This window comes from Salvelinus namaycush, chromosome 1, assembly GCF_016432855.1.
Source record: "Salvelinus namaycush isolate Seneca chromosome 1, SaNama_1.0, whole genome shotgun sequence".
Classification (NCBI taxonomy): Eukaryota; Metazoa; Chordata; class Actinopteri; order Salmoniformes; family Salmonidae; genus Salvelinus; species Salvelinus namaycush.
This window is the reverse complement of record NC_052307.1, coordinates 43,342,615-43,361,074: the sequence shown is the minus strand read 5'-3', so window position 1 is coordinate 43,361,074 and position 18,460 is coordinate 43,342,615. Positions and strand designations below refer to the sequence as shown.

At 40.7% G+C, this 18,460-nt stretch overlaps 1 protein-coding gene across 1 annotated transcript in view; it reads left to right on the top strand.

Moving 5' to 3' along the window:
• Window positions 1-4,333: 4,333 nt before the first annotated feature.
• LOC120055429 (hypermethylated in cancer 2 protein-like) overlaps window positions 4,334-18,460 on the top strand; it is a 55,388-nt gene continuing 41,261 nt past the window's right edge. Inside the window, exon 1 of the mRNA XM_039003295.1 lies at window positions 4,334-4,401. The gene's annotated coding sequence lies outside the window, so the exon portion shown is untranslated. The remainder of the gene's footprint in view (window positions 4,402-18,460) is intronic.

Below are 18,460 nucleotides of genomic sequence, written 5' to 3'. Positions count from 1 at the left end.
GTACATTACAATGTAAAATTCCATAAGAATGCCAATACGTTTTGACCTAATGATGAGAGTAGCAAACCATTACACATAGGCCTATAAGGACACAAGGCGAGATCCAAATGTAGACACAGGAGGCAGATGGTAGAGATCCAATATTTATTATAACAAAGGGAATAGGCAAAGGCAGGTCGGGGACAGGCGAGAGTTCATAAACCAGGTCAGAGTCCAAACAGTACCAGACGAAAGGCAGTCTCGAGGTCAGGCCAGGCAGGGGTCAGAAACCAGATCCGAGTCCAAAAACAGGACAAGGGGATAGGCAGGCTAGTAGTCAGAACAGGCAGAGTGGTCAGGCAGGCGGGTTCGGAGTCAGGACAGGTAAGGGTCGAAACCAAGAGGACTAGAACCAAACAGAGACTGGGGAAAAAATAGGAGCAAGGAAAAACGCTGGTTGACTTGGAAAACAAGACAAACTGGCACAAAGAGACAGGAAACACAGGGATATGTACACCGGGATAATAAGTGACACCTGGAGGGGGTGGAGACAATCACAAGGAAAGGTGAACCAGATCAGGGGTTGACAAGGCCTCGTTAATCTAAATGAAGATCTATTCTTACTATGGGGCCATAGCAGATTGGTCTGTTACTAGAATACTAAAAGTAATATAATTGGCCTCAAACGGCCCAACATTTGTTTTTACTACATTGTAATTGGGCAGGTTTATAGTTCTCATAATGACAACAGCTACAAGGATAACATTGTATATCATTTTAATCAGCTCACTTATATAACTATTTTCATGTGCATATCTATTTTGCATGTTTGAAGATGAAATATTGCAATTATTGAACATAATTCCTCTTATCATAGTATATATGTGAAATGGGTTTAGCATAGGCTATCTAAAAATGAAGATAGGCCTATTGATAATATTGAGACTGTGATTTTGCAATCCTCTTTGTGTCTGCATGTTTTAGGCCTATCAGCTTCTCAGAGTAGGAGTGCTGATCTCCCCTTTACAATTTTTTAAATGGTGATCTAAAAGGCTAAACTGATCGTGGATCAGCACTCTTAGTTAGGGACCTCAGTTGAGTATGGCGCTCAAGACCAAACATGTAAAAGTAGGCTATAAAAAAGTAGACTAAAAACATTCCAATCCCGATTAAAATGCAACAGCTATTTAGGGTATTGGTTGAATGGCTTGCTGTAGGACCATGTGGAGCATCGCTCTGAGAGAAGCTGCCAGCCTGCCTGCCTTTCTCTCACTTTAAGAAAGCAGAGAGCAGAGACAGTGCCGGGCAGTTTGCTTTGCAGGTCAGCCGTTTAGGCAGTGCGCCGATTGCTTTGAATTTGATGTCTGGATTTGAACTCGGCCTTGTAAGCCTCACAGCTAGCAGTTTTATGCACCGGTTACTTTCACATTGATGTCGGCATAGGCGGCGCGTCCAATAGGCTAAAGGAAGATAAGCTTCCCCTAAAGTAAAAGTAATTAAATTTGCCAAAATGAACTATATGATTACTTGCATAAATAAATACAATCATTCAAAATACTACACCAGAGAACATGATTTGGCCACAGAGGAGCATTAGCTTCTTTTAAAAATGAGCAGTGGATTGTTTTAAACATGCAATTTGAGACGTGCTTGCGGCAAATAATATACCCAGTGGTGTAAGGTACTTAAGTAAAAATTGTTTAAAGTACCACTTAAGTAGTTTTTTGGGGGTATCTGTATTTTACTTTACTATTTATATTTTTGACAACTTTTACTTTTACTTCACTACATTCCTAAGTAAAATAGTGTACGTTTTAATCCATACATTTTCCCTGTCACCCAAAAGTACTTGTTACATTTGAATGCTTAGCAGGACAGGAAAATGGTCCAATTCACACACTTACCATCCCTGGTCATCCCTACTGCCTCTGATCTGATGTCTGTGTGTTGCCCCTGGCTATCCATAAGTAAATAATATATATATATTGTGCCTTCTGGTATGCTTAATATAAGGAATTTGAAATGAATAATAAGTTTACTTTTAATTATATTTTAGCGATTACATGTACTTTTGATACTTAAGTATATTTAAAAACAAATACCTTTAGACTTATATTATACTCAAGTAGTATTTTACTGAGTGACTTTCACTTTTACTTGAGTCATTTCTCTTAAGGTATCTTTACTTTTACTCAAGTATGGTAGTTTTTCCACAACTGAGCCCACCAAGTAGCTAATTATTGCGTTGCAGTGGTCAGTGAAAAGCAGTTAAATACTGTAGGTCTAGGTCTATCGCAATATTTCAAAATACAATCGTAGGAAAAACAGTTTAGAAAGCAAATGGCTATTGATAAAAAGAGAAGACAAAGAAAATACTCTAATCTGTTTCTAGTTATCAGAATTCTCAACTCCCAATTGAGAAAACAGTTGCCTATCATATTGGCACCAGAGGAGTCCATCCGCCGTATCCCGGTGAATGCAATCATATTCGCGGTATTTATCATCATTATCTTCCTCAGTTGTTTTAGGAAACTACTCTGACAGGAGGTCGTGTCCTGTCGTCAGTCCTTCGGTCGCGGGACTATATAGTTGGATGCAGTTTTAATGGCAACCATAGTGTCAGGAGAGCTCATTGGCTCCGAGCCATAAAAAGGGCTAGGCCTGCATGAAAGGCCCTGTTCACTAGGCTACTCCCAAAATGACATTATTGCGGCACCTTCCAACCTTAAAGTCGTTAAAAGTAGCCAATTTTTTCTTTAGGCTACAATACCTTGACAGGTCATAAACTAGGACTAAAATGATGAAATGTCTGCAGCTATTCTAAGCAATCACTTATTTCAAACAGCAATGTCAGTTTTGGTTTCAGTGTGGCGCAAGACATGTTTTTCCAGGCTGCTTCAGTAATCGGAAGTGGCCATTTGATGTTTTATTTTTCTTTATTATTTTTTAAACTAACTTTCAAATTACAGTACAATAACAGCAAAAAAACATAGGACATCACTACACATATATTTCTCTAAAGAAACATAAAAAAACATTCAAATAAACAAGACATTTTTAAATATTTGTTTTTGTGTATGTAAACTTTACCAGAGAGAAATGAACGACTAATTCAGTAGTTTTGTTTTCATTTGAATAATAACATATTACATATACATGGGTCTTAATGTTTTTTTAAATTTATTAATTCACAGGCATTTGATGTGTGCTATGAGGTGAGGCCAATAGATTACCTCACTTCCGTTCAGAACATCTGGTGCCAGGGATTTCCATTGTTGGCTAAAATATTATGTAAGGGACCCTTTACAGACTAAATACTCAATGCGCACGCTATTAAAAAAAACATGCAAAATCAAGGCAAAGTGTCACAATGTTAGAGTAGGCGTAAACTTTGCCTATTGCAATGGCCATTGATATTATATTGGATTATAGGCCTATTTCGGCCGTAGTTATGTTATTATTGGTTTTGTATAATTGCGGGCTATTCTCTGGGTGCTGAAATTTGTGAGCAGTTTGTGCTAAAAACATAATTTCATGTGACGTTGGAGCTCCAGTCTGCCCACACTAGTGACGCCCAACTCCATTTTAAATCGTGGAGTTGAGTTTAGTCGGCTATCGTTATGTAGGCCTACTATACGACCTGATATTATTATTGTCTGCAGGCCTACAATATCCAAATAGTGATAAAGAAATTAAACCACACACTCACCAGAGCAGTCTCCTAATCCCAAGCATTCATTGCTTTTGTCTTGCTGTGTGAAATTGCCCACAAAGCCTGCCACGGTTCCCCTGAAATTGAAAATAACCTAATTTAAACTAACCATGATGACAATATGCATTGATCTATTGGAGATGTTATAGGCCTACTAGTCATGCCCAGTCAATATAACACTATTAACGTCTTATTACACATGTATGTTACGATTGAGTTTTGGAGCATGTAGGGTTAATTTGCAATTAGGCTTACAAACTATTGCAAAACACAAAATTATGAAATTGCTTCATGTAAATTGTCTACGGCCTTGGTGTGAGAAATAGAAGACTTGTAATTGCTAATCAAGGTATATGACTACAAGTCGACAGATGTGATACAAAGAAGCGCTGCACCATGGTGGGTGATACGCCTAGACCAGGTTCACAGTATCTTATCGCCTGCATATGGGAAACATTATTAGGCTACGCCGAGCTGCATTGCGAAGGGGCTTCGTGTTGAAAAATCCGACACTCCGCAAACCGCCATGTAACACCGAAGAGGAAAGAGCCCGATGTTGTCTCCCTTTCCTCCGCTCTTATTTGGCTTCTATTCAAATTTGGGTCAGGGGTGAGAAAGCCCAACGTCACAAGCTTGCAACATGGCGTCCCGAAGGCTGTGAGATGAGCAAGAGGATGGTAAATTGAGAACGATTCTACCGATGTAAAAAGGTATCTAAGCGTTATTTATCTTATTCTCCGATGCGTGGGATAGCATGCTAGTGCAGGTTTATTGTCGGTTGTGAACGGATTGATTGCGCACAGGGGGATGAATCGCAAATGATCTTCGCTGTGGTGGTGGCTTTCTATCGCGTGCCAACAAAAAGGGCTTCGCTTATGGTGCCTATACTGGCTCTACCAGCTTGGCAAGATGTCAGCTCCCTTTTTGTCTGCATGAACATCTTTGAAAACCCGCTGTCGATCACAGCATGAATTTTCTAACGTTTTTGGTTTTGTAGATACGATAACATTGTTTATATTTATGTTATTTCGCAATGTTGGTTGCACCAACGTTGGTTGCTTGGGTAAACTAGCTGGCAACCTGAAAGAAAGGAGCGATCTCAATGCAATTAGTTTAGCTTGCGCACTACGATTCTCCCTCATTTTTAAAAACATTTGTCTTTATTTAATAATTAAATGATTTCGATTGTACATGCCATTTAATAGGTATTAGATTTCTCATGGGAATGCCTTTTTCATATTTGGACTTCGAGGCTATGTTGATCACAAAACATTTTATGGATGCAATTATTTGATTAATGTAGGCTTCAGTACACATTCATGGTCACGTTCATTTCCTAAATCATACAATATCGAATTTAGCCAAAATCGAATTTGGTGGCAGATTTTTATTTTGACGAGCTTTTCTCATTTCTGTTTACATTGTACATTTTATGTAGGCGCATGCCTTACATGATGCTAAACACAGCATTGTTTACCTTATCTATCTTATAGCCCATTTATTGATACAACATTGCACTTTAATTGATGAACGAGAACACATAGTACGTTTACTCGCAGTGTTGCCTATATAAATAGGCTACAATAGTGAAGCTTTTATGATGATGTGACGGCTCTACAGCTGCATACATCGACTAGCTTTGTGGCAGTCCGCGAATGTATATCGTTACATTGTAGCCAAGCAGGTTCTGTTGTTTTACCGTAGCCAGGCTTATGTTGCATAATGTGTAACCACCCTTTCAGTCAATTAAGTCATTTGAAAAAATGTCAAAAATAAGTAAACAAAACGTGTTGTTTTAAAAAAAAATGTTGTTTAATCATATCCAATGTATCTAGGCTATGTTACCAGTTCTTCTGAGCTGTTTTTGAGGTGTGTAGGCTAATACGTGTGCACCATGAGCCCTGCCTGCTCAGGTGACTTGTGTTGTTAAAGTACCAAGGGGCACGGAGATAATCAATAGCTGGAATGTCAGCTATTGAGTTCTGGTAGCTGTTTTCATTTTCAGCAAACTAAGATTTTGCCTGTCCCAGGTAGGCTATACATGGTGTATAGTTGCAACGAGGTATACATGATGTAATCATCTAAAGCTGCATTTTCTGAACAAAAAAATACAATGTTTTCATTTTAATGATGATGCATCTATTTTACAGGCTTGCATGCTGATTCTTCATTGATAGTGAGTGGACAGGAAGTTAGGTCATCTCTCCTGTGTAACATAGGGTTATTACTGTGTAGTTATATAGAGGCCCATGAAGTGGCTTTGGTGGGTGGGTGTTGCGTGCGCAAACTCCTCTTGACCGGCTACTGCTGCTAGTACTTTCTGTTTTACCTTACCACACACACGCAGACAGACAGACAGACAGTGTGTTCTGTGTACATTGTGGTCATGGTTTACAGTGTGGGGGCTATAAGAAGGGGACTTAGGCTATATGTTCTGCTGACATGTTGGCCTGGGACTTATGGATTGTGCTTAGCTGGTGCGTGCAGCACTGTATTTGTTCCTGGCTGGGTCGTGTGGTTTGTTCAGTGGCTAAACCTCCTCAGGGAAGGGTTGTTGTTTAAGGAGAGGAAACAGTCCTTGGAATGTTGTGCTGATAGCCTGCAGGGTGTGCAGTCTTTGAAGGCAGGTGAAGGGGAGAGGAATCTGTTAGTGGGACCATAAGAATCTTTTCCCTAACATGCCCTCTTTGTCCCTTACTGTGGATATCGCAGCGCTGGTCATGCGGGTCAATACACACACACACACACACACACACACACACACACACACACACACACACACACACACACACACACACACACACACACACACACACACACAGGCATTAGTGTGTAGCGGATACACTGTAGGTATAACGTATGTGAGTAGGTGATCATCCTTTGTCAATTGATTGCAACACTGCATGGATACGCATCAGCTGTCCATTAAATGCATCTCTACTACCTGAATTATTTCTGACAAACTCAAAGGAATACTACACAAAAAGTATATGTTATACAATTCCTAAGAATTGTGTGTCAGCAGTCAAGTTTTCAAGATAGAGCGAAAACCACCTCAATTATGTGTTTGCATCATGTGCTATTTACTGTTCTGTGCTTTGTAATAAGTGCTATAGGGCTGAATCTGGCATTATGGTTTTCAATCTGAGGGATGGCATTCTGCTGAAGACTGGATTCTGAAACATCACTGAGAAATCTGTATTTTACACCATTTTAAAGATAAACCTGTTGTTAATCCCACCACAGTGTCCGATTTCAAAAAGGCTTTACGACGAAAGCACACCAAACGATTATGTTAGGTCAATACCTAGTCACAGAAAAACACAGCCATTTTTCCAGCCAAAGAGAGGAGTCACAAAAAGCAGAAATAGAGATAAAATTAATCACTAACCTTTGATGATCTTCATCAGATGACACTCATAGGACTTAATGTTACACAATACATGTATGTTTTGTTCGATAAAGTTCATATTTATATCCAAAAATCTCAGTTTACATTGGCGCGTTACGTTCAGTAGTTCCAAAACATCCGGTGATTTTGCAGAGAGCCACACCAATTTACAGAAATACTCATTATAATCATTGATAAAATATACAACTGTTATGCATGGAATTTTAGATCCACTTCTCCTTAATGCAACCGCTGTGTCAGATTTCAAAAACACTTTACGGAAAAAGCACACCATGCAATAATCTGAGTACAGCGCTCAGACAACAAACCAAGCCATACAGATATCCGCCATGTGGTGGAGTCAACAAAGTCAGAAATAGCATTATAAATATTCACTTACCTTTGATGATCTTCATCAGAATGCACTCCCAGGAATCCCAGTTCCACAATACATGTTTGATTTGTTCGATAAAGTCCATAATTTACGTCCAAATACCTCCTTTTTGTTCGCGCATTCGGGACACAATCCAAACTCACGACGCGCTGGCAAGTCCAGGCGAAAGTTCAGACGAAAAGTCATATTACAGTTCGTAGAAACATGTCAAACGAAGTATAGAATCAATCTTTAGGATGTTTTTATCATAAATCTTCAATAATGTTTCAACCGGAGAATTCCTTTGTCTGTAGAAATGCAATGGAACAGAGCTAACTCTCACGTGAACGCGCGTGACCTCTGACTCATTCAGCTCTCATTCCCCCATCCTTCACAGTAGAAGCATCAAAAAAGGTTCTAAAGACTGTTGACATCTAGTGGAAGCCTTAGGAAGTGCAATATGACCCCATAGACACTGTATATTGGATAGGCAAACCTACAAACCTCAGATTTCCCACTTCCTGTTGGATTTTTTCTCAGGTTTTTGCCTGCCATATGAGTTCTGTTATACTCACAGACATCATTCAAACAGTTTTAGAAACTTCAGAGTGTTTTCTATCCAAATCTACTAATAATATGCATATATTAGCAACTGGGCCTGAGTAGCAGGCAGTTTACTCTGGGCACCTTATTCATCCAAGCTACTCAATACTGCCCCCAGCCATAAGAAGTGTTAACTCCCTTATCATACCTCATTTGCACTCACTGTATATAGACTTTTTGTTTTCTTTTTCCTTACTGTATTATTGACTGTACATTTAGTTTATTCCATGTGTAACTCTGTGTTGTTGAATGTGTCGAATTGCTCTGCTTTATCTTGGCCAGGTCGCAGTTGCAAATAAGAACTTGTTCTCAACTAGCCTACCTGGTTAAATAAAGGTGAAATAAATACATTTTAAAAAGTAGATGGGTAAAATAAAAAAAGCTGACATTGAATATCCCTTTGAGCATGGTGAAGTTATTCATCACACTTTGGATGGTGTATCAATACACCCAGTCACATCAAAGATACAGGCGTCCTTCCTAACTCAGTTTCCGGAATGGAAGGAAACCGCTCAGGGATTTCACCATGAGGCCAATGGTGACTTAAAACAGTTACAGAGTTGAATGGCTGTGATAGGAGAAAACTACTGAGGATGGATCAACAACATTGTAGTTACTCCACAATACTAACCTAATTGACAGAGTGAAAAGAAGGAAGCCTGTACAGGATAAAAATATTCCAAAACATGCATCCTATTTGCAACAAGGCACTAAAGCAGGGTTTCCCAAACTCTGTCCTCGGGACCCCAAGGGGTGCACATTTTGGTTTTTGCCCTAGCACTACACAGCCAATTCAAATAATCAGCTAATCATCAAGCTTTGATTATTTGAATCAGTTGTGGAGTCCTAGGGCAAAAACCCCTTGGGGTCCCGGGGACCGAGTTTGGGAAAAACTGCACTAATGTAATACTGCAAAAAAAAAATTGTTTGGGGCAAATGTTTGGGGGGAAAAAAAAAACACATTACTGAGTACCACTCTCCATATTTTCAAGCATAGTGGTGGCTGCATCATGTTATGGGTATGTTTGTAATCGTTGAGGACTGGGGAGTTTTTCAGGATAAAAAAATAAGCGAAATGGAGCTAAGCACAGGCATAATCCTACAGTAAAATCTGGTTCAGTCTGCTGGGAGATAGGAGATGAATTCACCTTTCAGCAGGACAATAACCTAAAATACAACGCAACATCTACACTGGAGTTGTTTACCAGGAAGACAGTGAATGTTCCTGATTGGCCGAGTTAGATGTAGGCGCATGCCTTTTTGAGGCATGAACATTTCTTCCAAACTGATTTTGGGGTCAACTAAGCAGTCACATACCCCCACATCTCAGATCTGGGTCACCCCTCTGTGTGTGTGAGTGTGAGGGAAAAATGGGAGGGGACACGCATATTCTTTATTTTCTCGCTGAACCACGTGGCACATCTGTCTGGGGTTGCGAATAAGCGGTGATGAAATGGATGGGGCTCTTTTCTTTGCCTGCTCCACCCCGGGCAGGGCTCTGTTTGTGGTGGGCTTCTCTCTATTTGTGTTCATCGTGGCTGACCATATTGAAAACGGGGGCTTAATTGGAGGGGTGTCACCCGGACCAGCGCAGGGGCACTGTAAATGAAGTGATCCCCCCCCAGGAGTAAAACACTGAGGTCACTGCACCTGTTAACTAGTATTTATTCTCCCAAATTCTATACAATTCTTCTTAAGGATTTGGATTTTATGAAGGATTTTATAGCCTGTTTACAATAGCCCTCAAATCAAATCAGATTTTATTGGTCGCAAACACATATTTAGCAGATGTTATTGTGGGTGTAGCGAAATGCTTGTGTTTCTAGCTCCAACAGTGCAGTAGTATCTAATAATTCACAACAATACACACAAATCTAAAAGTAAAAGAATGGAATTAAGAAATATATAAATATTAGGATGAGCAATGTCAAGAGTGGCATTGACTACAATACAGTTGAATACAGTATATACATATGAAATGAGTAAAACAGTATGTAAACATTATTTAAGTGACCAGTGTTCCATTATTAAAGTGACCAGGGGTTCTTCTGAACTGAGCTTCAGGACAAGAAGGAAACTGCTCAGGGATGTCACCATGTGGCCATTGGTGATTTTTAAAACAACTACAGAGTTTAATGGCTGTGATAGGAGAAAACTGAGGATGGATCAACAACATTGTAGTGATTCCACAATAATGACCGAAATGAAAAGAACAACACAATGTGGAATAAGTCAAGGGGAATGAATACTTTCTGAAAGCACTGTATGTACAGTGCTGTGAAAAAGTATTTGCCCCCTTTCAAATTTAGCATATTCTAGAATAATAGTGAAGACATCAAAACTATGCAATAACACATATGGACTCATGTAGTAACCAAAAAAGTGTCAAACAAATCAAAATCTATTTTATATTTGAGATTCTTCAAATAGCCACCCTTTGCCCTGATGACATCTTTCTCTCAACCAGCTTCACCTGGAATGCTTTTCCAACAGTCTTGAAAGAGTTCCCACATGGTGTTGCACATTTTGGGGAATATTCAGAGGTGGAAACTTTCCGTGGGAATTAACAGGAAAATATGGTAATTAAAGGAAATACATGCAAATTAATATTAATACCATTTCAATGCAGATGTTGTTTGCATTGGATATATTTACCATATCATATGGAGACAGAAACATAAACCTTTTACCTTATCATAAGTAGACATAATTGCAAATGATTAAATCCTTCCAATATAAAAAAATTGTAGCAACGAATTTAACTTTAATTAAATGAGTTGACTCTTCACACGGGATGATTTCACTGAACAACAAAAGAAAGGGAGTATTAAATGATCCCCAATGATCCATCGCATCTCCCCAAAACTTTTTCTAGAAACTAAAGCTTTGGTTGTCTTCCTCTCAGGCTTCCATGTCTTCTCCCTGGACCCCCTCAATGGCCACCTCTTGAACATCAGACTCTGAGGCCTCATCTTCACTGTCACTTTCCAACCTTGCTGAGGATGGCTTGTTGTCAGGCTCAAAAAGCCTCAAATTTGCCCGGATGTCCACCAATTTTTCAACTCTTGTATTGGTCAACCTGTTGAGTGGTTTGGTGTGTGTTCCCAAACAAGGACCAGTTGCGCTCTGAGGCGGCTGATATTGGTGAGATTTGGAGGATGATGGAGGCAACATGGGAAAGAGCCTCAGATCCACAAAGTCCCTTCCAGATATGTTGGCACGACTGCCATATTGCATCTCCATCCCAAAGCCCTTGCTTGGAAGTGTACATCGCCAGACTGCCAAGAACCTTGCCCTCATCCAGGCCAAGGTGGTGGGACACGGTAGTGATGACACCATAGGCCTTGTTGATCTCTGCACCAGAAGGATGCTCTTGCCAGCATACTTGGGGTCCAACATGTACGTTGCGGCGTGTATGGGCTTCAGGCAGAAGTCTTCACGCTTTTTGATGTATTTCAGAACTGCAGTTTCCTCTGCTTGGAGCAACAGTGAAGTGGGCAGAGCAGTACGGATTTCTTCTCTTACATCTGCAAGCAGAGTCTAAACATCTGACAGGATGGCATTGTCTCCCTCAATCCGTGCAATGGCTACTGCTATAGGTTTCAGGAATTTCATGCTGCTTACCACTCTCTCCCAAAATACATCATCCAGGAGGATCCTCTTGATGGGGCTGTTCATATCGGCAGACTGTGATATGGCCATTTCTTGGAGAGACTCATTCCCCTCCACGAGACTGTCAAACATGATGACAACTCCACCCCAATGGGTGTTGCTGGGCAGCTTCAATGTGGTGCTCTTATTCTTCTCACCTTGCTTGGTGAGGTAGATTGCTGCTGTACCTAACCATTTCCTTGTCTCTCTTGTAGAGTGTATCCATTGTTTTCAGTGCCATGATGTCCTTGAGGAGCATATTCAATGCATGAGCAACACAGCCTATGGGTGTGATGTGAGGGTAGGACTCCTCCACTTTAGACCAAGCAGCCTTCATGTTCGCAGCATTGTCTATCACCAGTGAAAATACCTTCTGTGGTCCAAGGTCATTGATGACTGCCTTCAGCTCATCTGCAGTGTAGAGACTGGTGTGTCTGTTGTCTCTTGTGTCTGTGCTCTTGTAGAATACTGGTTGAGGGATGGAGATGATGTAGTTAATTATTCCTTGCCCACGAACATTCGACCACCCATCAGAGATGATTGCAATACAGTCTGCTTTCTCTATGATTTGCTTGACCTTCACTTGAACTCTGTTGAACTCTGCATCCAGCAAATGAGTAGATAAAGAAAGTCTGGTTGGAGGGGTGTATGCTGGGCGAAGAACATTCAGAAATCTCTTCCAATTAGGGCTGGGCGATATATCGAGGTTTTACGATATCGAGTTTATGTTTTAAAATGCCTGTATCGCAAGAATCAAGGTTCTGTTATAATGTTGTAACGTTTTACAAATGCAGCGTCTCACTGTCTCTTCTCTGTCAGCCCAATGTCGAATCATGCCCCAATTGCGTGCCAAACACGTGCACAGAGGTTATCCACCAATCACAACCCTAGACAGCCTTTCACAAATTGTAACCACGGCAGAGAAGTGTAGCGGCGGTAAGAGTTTCACCAAAATGGAAAGTAAGGAAGCCAGCTCAAATCAAATCCAATTGTATTGGTCACATACACATGGTTAGCAGATGTTAATGCGAGTGTAGCGAAATGCTTGCAGCTCAGCCTCCCTTGAGGATGAAATCACAAACAAAAAGGGAAGCAATTGATTTTTCAGTAATATGGAAGTGGTTCGGGTTTAAGAGGTCTGATGTTCAGCAAACTAATGCCATGTGCAAAATGTGTCGAAAGACAATTGCTACGAAAAGCAGCAGCACAACCAACCCCTTCCATCACCTGCAACTGAAACACGTGGTGGAAAGAGAGGAATTAGTTAGACTACGCAATGACGATTCCAGTCGCCCGATTCCCAAAATGTCTGCTAAAAGACTAACTACCATAGCCGCATCCTTTTCAAACGTAATCCCTTATGACATGAAAAGTTTGAGGTGGAAGGAGATAACGGATGCAGTGACCTATTACATAGCGAAAGATATGGTCCCAATCTTTTCAGTAGAAAAGCCAGGCTTTAAAGAGCTGCTAGGTACAGTTGACCACAAATATCAGCTGCCAAGACGCAAGTATTTCACGGAGGAAGCCCTGCCGCGATTATACACTGCTACCCGCGAAACAGTCGCAGAGAAGCTGGCTAGTGGTTCTTATTTTTCCACCACAGCCGATCTATGGTCGAGCAGAACGGCAGAGCCATACCTAAGTTTGACAGTCCACTACATAAATGAAGACTGGGAATTGCAAAATGTGTGCCTCCAGACGTCTTACTTCCCCAATGATCATACGGGTGAAGTAATAGCCCAGGGTCTCAATGACTCTCAGGCATCGTGGAAGATGATCGACGACTGACAGGTGTGCATGACTACTGACAGCGGGAGCAACATGATAAAAGCATTGCGCTTGAACAACTGGACCTGCAGTGCTTTGGGCACAGGCTTCACCTCGCCATCGGTAAGTGTGACATTGGATGAATAAAAAGCCTTCAAAAAAGTTATGTTCAGGTCAGCTGTAGGCTAATGTGTTAGTAGTTGTGTCATTCTGCCAATCCAATAGCAAATAACAACAGGCAGTTTTAGTTATAACAACAAATTAACAAAATGAATAACAAAATGAGTAACAAAATTAATACATTTTCAATCAAAATGATTATATAAATTACATATTCAAACAGCTAGTGGTCAAACATTCCTAAACAATAGAATAGACGTGTGGGTATGTGGTGTTCATTTGTGTTGTTCATTTGTTTTGCACAAATAGGCCTCGAGGCCTTGTATATTTTTTTATTTAATAAAGAAAATTAAATTAAGAATGATGTCATAGCTTTTTTTTTTTTTTTTAGAGTAAAACAAGAAATCGAGATATCTCGTGAATCGTCCAAACCCCTAACAATACACATTCCAATAGACATTGCCTGAGGTGAACCAGTTGCATACACAGCTCGAGCAAGACATTCATCAGCATTTCTCTGACTATGTTCCTCAATTGAGTCAAAAAAACTACTGATTCCAGGAGGACCATGAGCTGTTGCTATCGATAAGGTGTCTGATTCATCATTTTCACCTCGAATAGAAGTAGAGGGACTTTTGTCAGAGGTTGCTTGTTGTGCATTCTTCACATATGATTTGGCACAGTATTTTCAAATGTACACAGCTTTTCCATCTACATTAGCTGCAGTGAAATATCTCCACACATCAGAAAGTGCCCGTGGCATTTTCCTGTAAAGATTAGAAAAAAAATTGTAAAAATAAACCAAATACAATTCCATGTACAGATAAATAGTTAAGCAGTTAGATTAAACACCTCCTTTGTAATATAAATGTTTTAAAATGAAACATGTATGGAAACAGGTGAATTAACACTCCTCAGTTAGCAGGCTCAAGCAAGCTAAAACTCACATGGTAGCAAAAACTAACTAGCAGAAATTGTTAACAAGTTAGATTTACACACACTTTGCTGTAGGCTACTATTTACTAGTTAACAAAAAATCACGTATGTCGTATAAAATATATTCACCCCACCCAGTATTGTAATCAAAACTTTACCAGAAAGCATGTAGTCCTTGGCTAGTAGTAGTCCAGTGTAGTAGTGTGGGCTCAATAGCATCTCATTAGTCTGCAAGATATTGAGAATCAGCTGTACATGTGATGGAAGAATGCACTGTGCATGCAGAGGGTTGCAATTCCATTGAATTGGGGATAGTTTAACCAAATATGCCACAAGACCTAGAATTGCCTTATGTGTATCCCACACAAAAAGTTTCACTGTTATAAGCTAACTTTTTTGATGAATTCAAGCAAAATTTCCAAAATTCCCGAGCTTAACTTCCCATGGAAAATTTCCAGAAAGTTTCCGAACCTTTGCAACCTTATTCCCACATATGCGGAGCACTTGTTGACTGCTTTTCCTTCACTCTGCAGTCCAACTCATCCCAAACCATGTCAATTCGGTTGAGGTCGGGTGATTGTGGAGGCCAGGTCATCTGATGCAGAACTCCATCACTCTCCTTCTTAGTCAAATAGCCCTTACACAGCCTGGAGGTGTGTTTTGGGTCATTGTCCTGTTGAAAAACAAATAGTCCCACTAAGCGCAATCCAGATGGGATGGAGTATCGCTGCAGCAAAGCACCCCCCACACCATCACACCTCCTCCTCCATGCTTCACGGTGGGAACCACACATGCGAAGATCATCCGTTCACCTACTCTGCATCTCACAAAGACACTGTGGTTGGAACCAAAAATCTCCAATTTGGACTCATCAGACCAAAGGACAGATTTCCACCGGTCTAATGTCCATTGCATGTTTTTCTTGGCCCGAGAAAGTCTCTTCTTATTGGTGTCCTTTATTTGTTTTTTTGTTGTTGCACCAATTCGACCATGAAGGCCTGATTCACGCAGTCTCCTCTGAACAGTTGATGTTGAGATGTGTCTTTTTCTTGAAGTCTGTGAAGCATTTATTTGAGTTGCAATTTCTGAGGCTGGTAACCAATCAACTTATCCTCTGCAGCAGAGGTAACTCTGGGTCTTCCTTTCCTCTGGCGATCCTCATGAGAGCCAGTTTCATCATAGCGCTTGATGGTTATATATATATATAGCATTCTGTTGGTGGCGTGAATTTGATATATTAATTGAAATTGAAAAACTCTAATTGTTGAATCAAGTGTAGTTTTTTGTACCAGTTCATAAACCATGTGCCATGGAATTGGTACAACAAAAATCTCTTCCCATTTATTTTGCAACCTGTATGGCGCAGCTGTCAACATTTTTTTCCTCAGATGAAACTGGTATATTTTTCTATGGATATTAATTATTTCCAGCCAATTTGTATCTTTAATATATGGCAGGCAAACAAGTTCCAACATTGTGATGGCGATGCCAACATTGTGAGGACGCCGCACTCAACTTCCGCGATGAACGGCAACGTATCTCCCTGTCCAGCCAGCCAGGTCAGGATTATCCCGCGATTCAGCAACAAAGGTCCCGCCGACTCCATTCTCCGTTGGCGAGCAATGACTTCCGAGCAGCGGCCAGTCCACTGAAGATAACCTGCCCGAAGGCGAGACTCCATTCATCCCAGCGTGATGCACGGCCCTCAGAGTGGAGGAAAACGAGAAAATCGCAGGTCTTGGCTTTCCCAGTGGCCTGTGCATATCAGCTATTTGTATTCCCAGCGTAGCGACTTCTTCTCTTTAGCCCTCCGTGAGCAGGCAATTGTCGTACTGAAAGTCAGGTTGTTCGACTTCATCCCGGAACAAGGCAAAGTATATACAGCTCCTGCAGCGTTGATAGCGCAACGAGTCCTCCATCTTACTATACAATTAAACCAATAACCTATTTAATGAAAACTACTTCAAAAAAACAACAAACCGAGTGAAGGCAGTACACTGTTCTGTTGCACGCTCTGATAACGTCATCAATGATGAGCCTGGTTATGGAGGGTGCATGCGACTGCCTGTTAGCAACCACAGCTAATTGGCCTCCATATAACTCTTACAGAATTTCCATGTGGACAGGGATGTTGGAAATTTAATCAAAGCCTATTGGATGACAATTTGTTCTTAACGAAGACAAAATAATTAATAATTGACTTTTTTTTGCACAACATACGTACAGCAGATCCCCTCATTTTATGGGACACTTTTAAATGTACTTTTAGAGGCCATTCAATACAATACTCATCATTAAAACAAAAGCAGTTTAGGTCAAAAGAGACTACATTTACTTTTCCTCAGCCAACAAGACGAGTAACAAACAGCAAAATCACTAGCCTATTTGAATCTACTATCCCCCTATTCTATTGGTCAGCTTGTTGTTCTGGATGAGCCTATTCCAAACTGACTGGGGCAGTTGTGGGATGATAGATCCCAAATTCATACAACCATTAGGCTTAGGCTACATCCAAAAAACATTAAAAACCAATGAGGCTTATGTGACAGATCAGAACGTTTAGCATAAAATGTTGGTCAACTATTATTTCTTCACATTATAAGCAAAGCAATGCGCACAAGGCAGTAGGCTACGTGCGTAATGTAATTAGCGGGAAAACAACATTGTTGATTTAATCTGACAGAATGTTAGTTAGAAATTTTGAAAAAGCGGAGATATGCAACAACTAGCATGGGTTACTAATATGATTAGGATTGTGTCTTTGGCTACTGGACAATGAAAGAAATTTGATTTGAAAACCTCTTCATAAATAGTTGCCTGCACCTTTGGTTGGATTTTGGCTAGGCTACTTTGAAGCAAGATAAGACATGCCTCATAATAAACTACATATACAAAAGTATGTGGACACCCCTTCAAATTAGTGGATTCGGCTATTCCAGCCACACCCGTTGCTGACAGGTGTATAAAATTGATGCCACCTTTCAAAACAAGTCAGTTCGTCAAATTACTGCCCTGCTAGAGCTGCCCCGGTTAACTGTAAGTGCTGTTATTGCGAAATAGAAACATCTAGGAGCAACAACGGCTCAGCTGCAAAGTGGTAGGACGCGAAAGATCACAGAACGGGAACAGCAAGTGCTGAAACGTGTGGTGCGTAAAAATAGTCTGTCCTCAGTTGCAACACTCACTAATTAGTTCCAAACTGCCTCTGGAAGAAACGTCAGCAAAATAACTGTTCGTTGGGAGCTTCATGAAATGGGTTTCCATGGCCGAGCAGCCATACACAAGCCTAAGATCACCATGCGCAATGCCATGCGCACATACAACAACACAGAGTTACACATGGAATAAACAAACATACAGTCAATAATACAGTAGAAAAAGTCTGTATACAGTGTGTGCAAATGAGGTAAGATAAGGGAGGTAAGGCAACAAATAGGCCATTGTGGCGAAGTAATTACGATATACCAATTAAACACTGGAGTGATTGATGTGCAGAAGATGAATGTGCAAGTAGAGATACTGGGGTGCAAAGGAGCAAGATTAATAAATAAATACAGTATGGGGATGAAGTAGTTGGATGGGCTATTTACAGATGGGCTATGTACAGGTGCAGTGATCTGTGAGCTGCTCTGACAGCTGGTGCTTAAAGCTAGTGAGGGAGATATGAGTCTCCAGCTTCAGTGATTTTTGCAGTTCATTCCAGTCATTGGCAGCAGAAAACTGGAAGGAAAGGCGGCCAAAGGAGGAATTGGCTTTGGGGGTGACTAGTGAGATATACCTGCTGGAGCGCGTACTACGGGTGGGTGCTGCTATGATGACCAGTGAGCTGAGATAAGGCAGGGCTTTACCTAGCAGAGACTTGTAGATGACCTGGAGCCAGTGGGTTTGACGACGTGTATGAAGTGAGGGCCAGCCAACGAGAGCG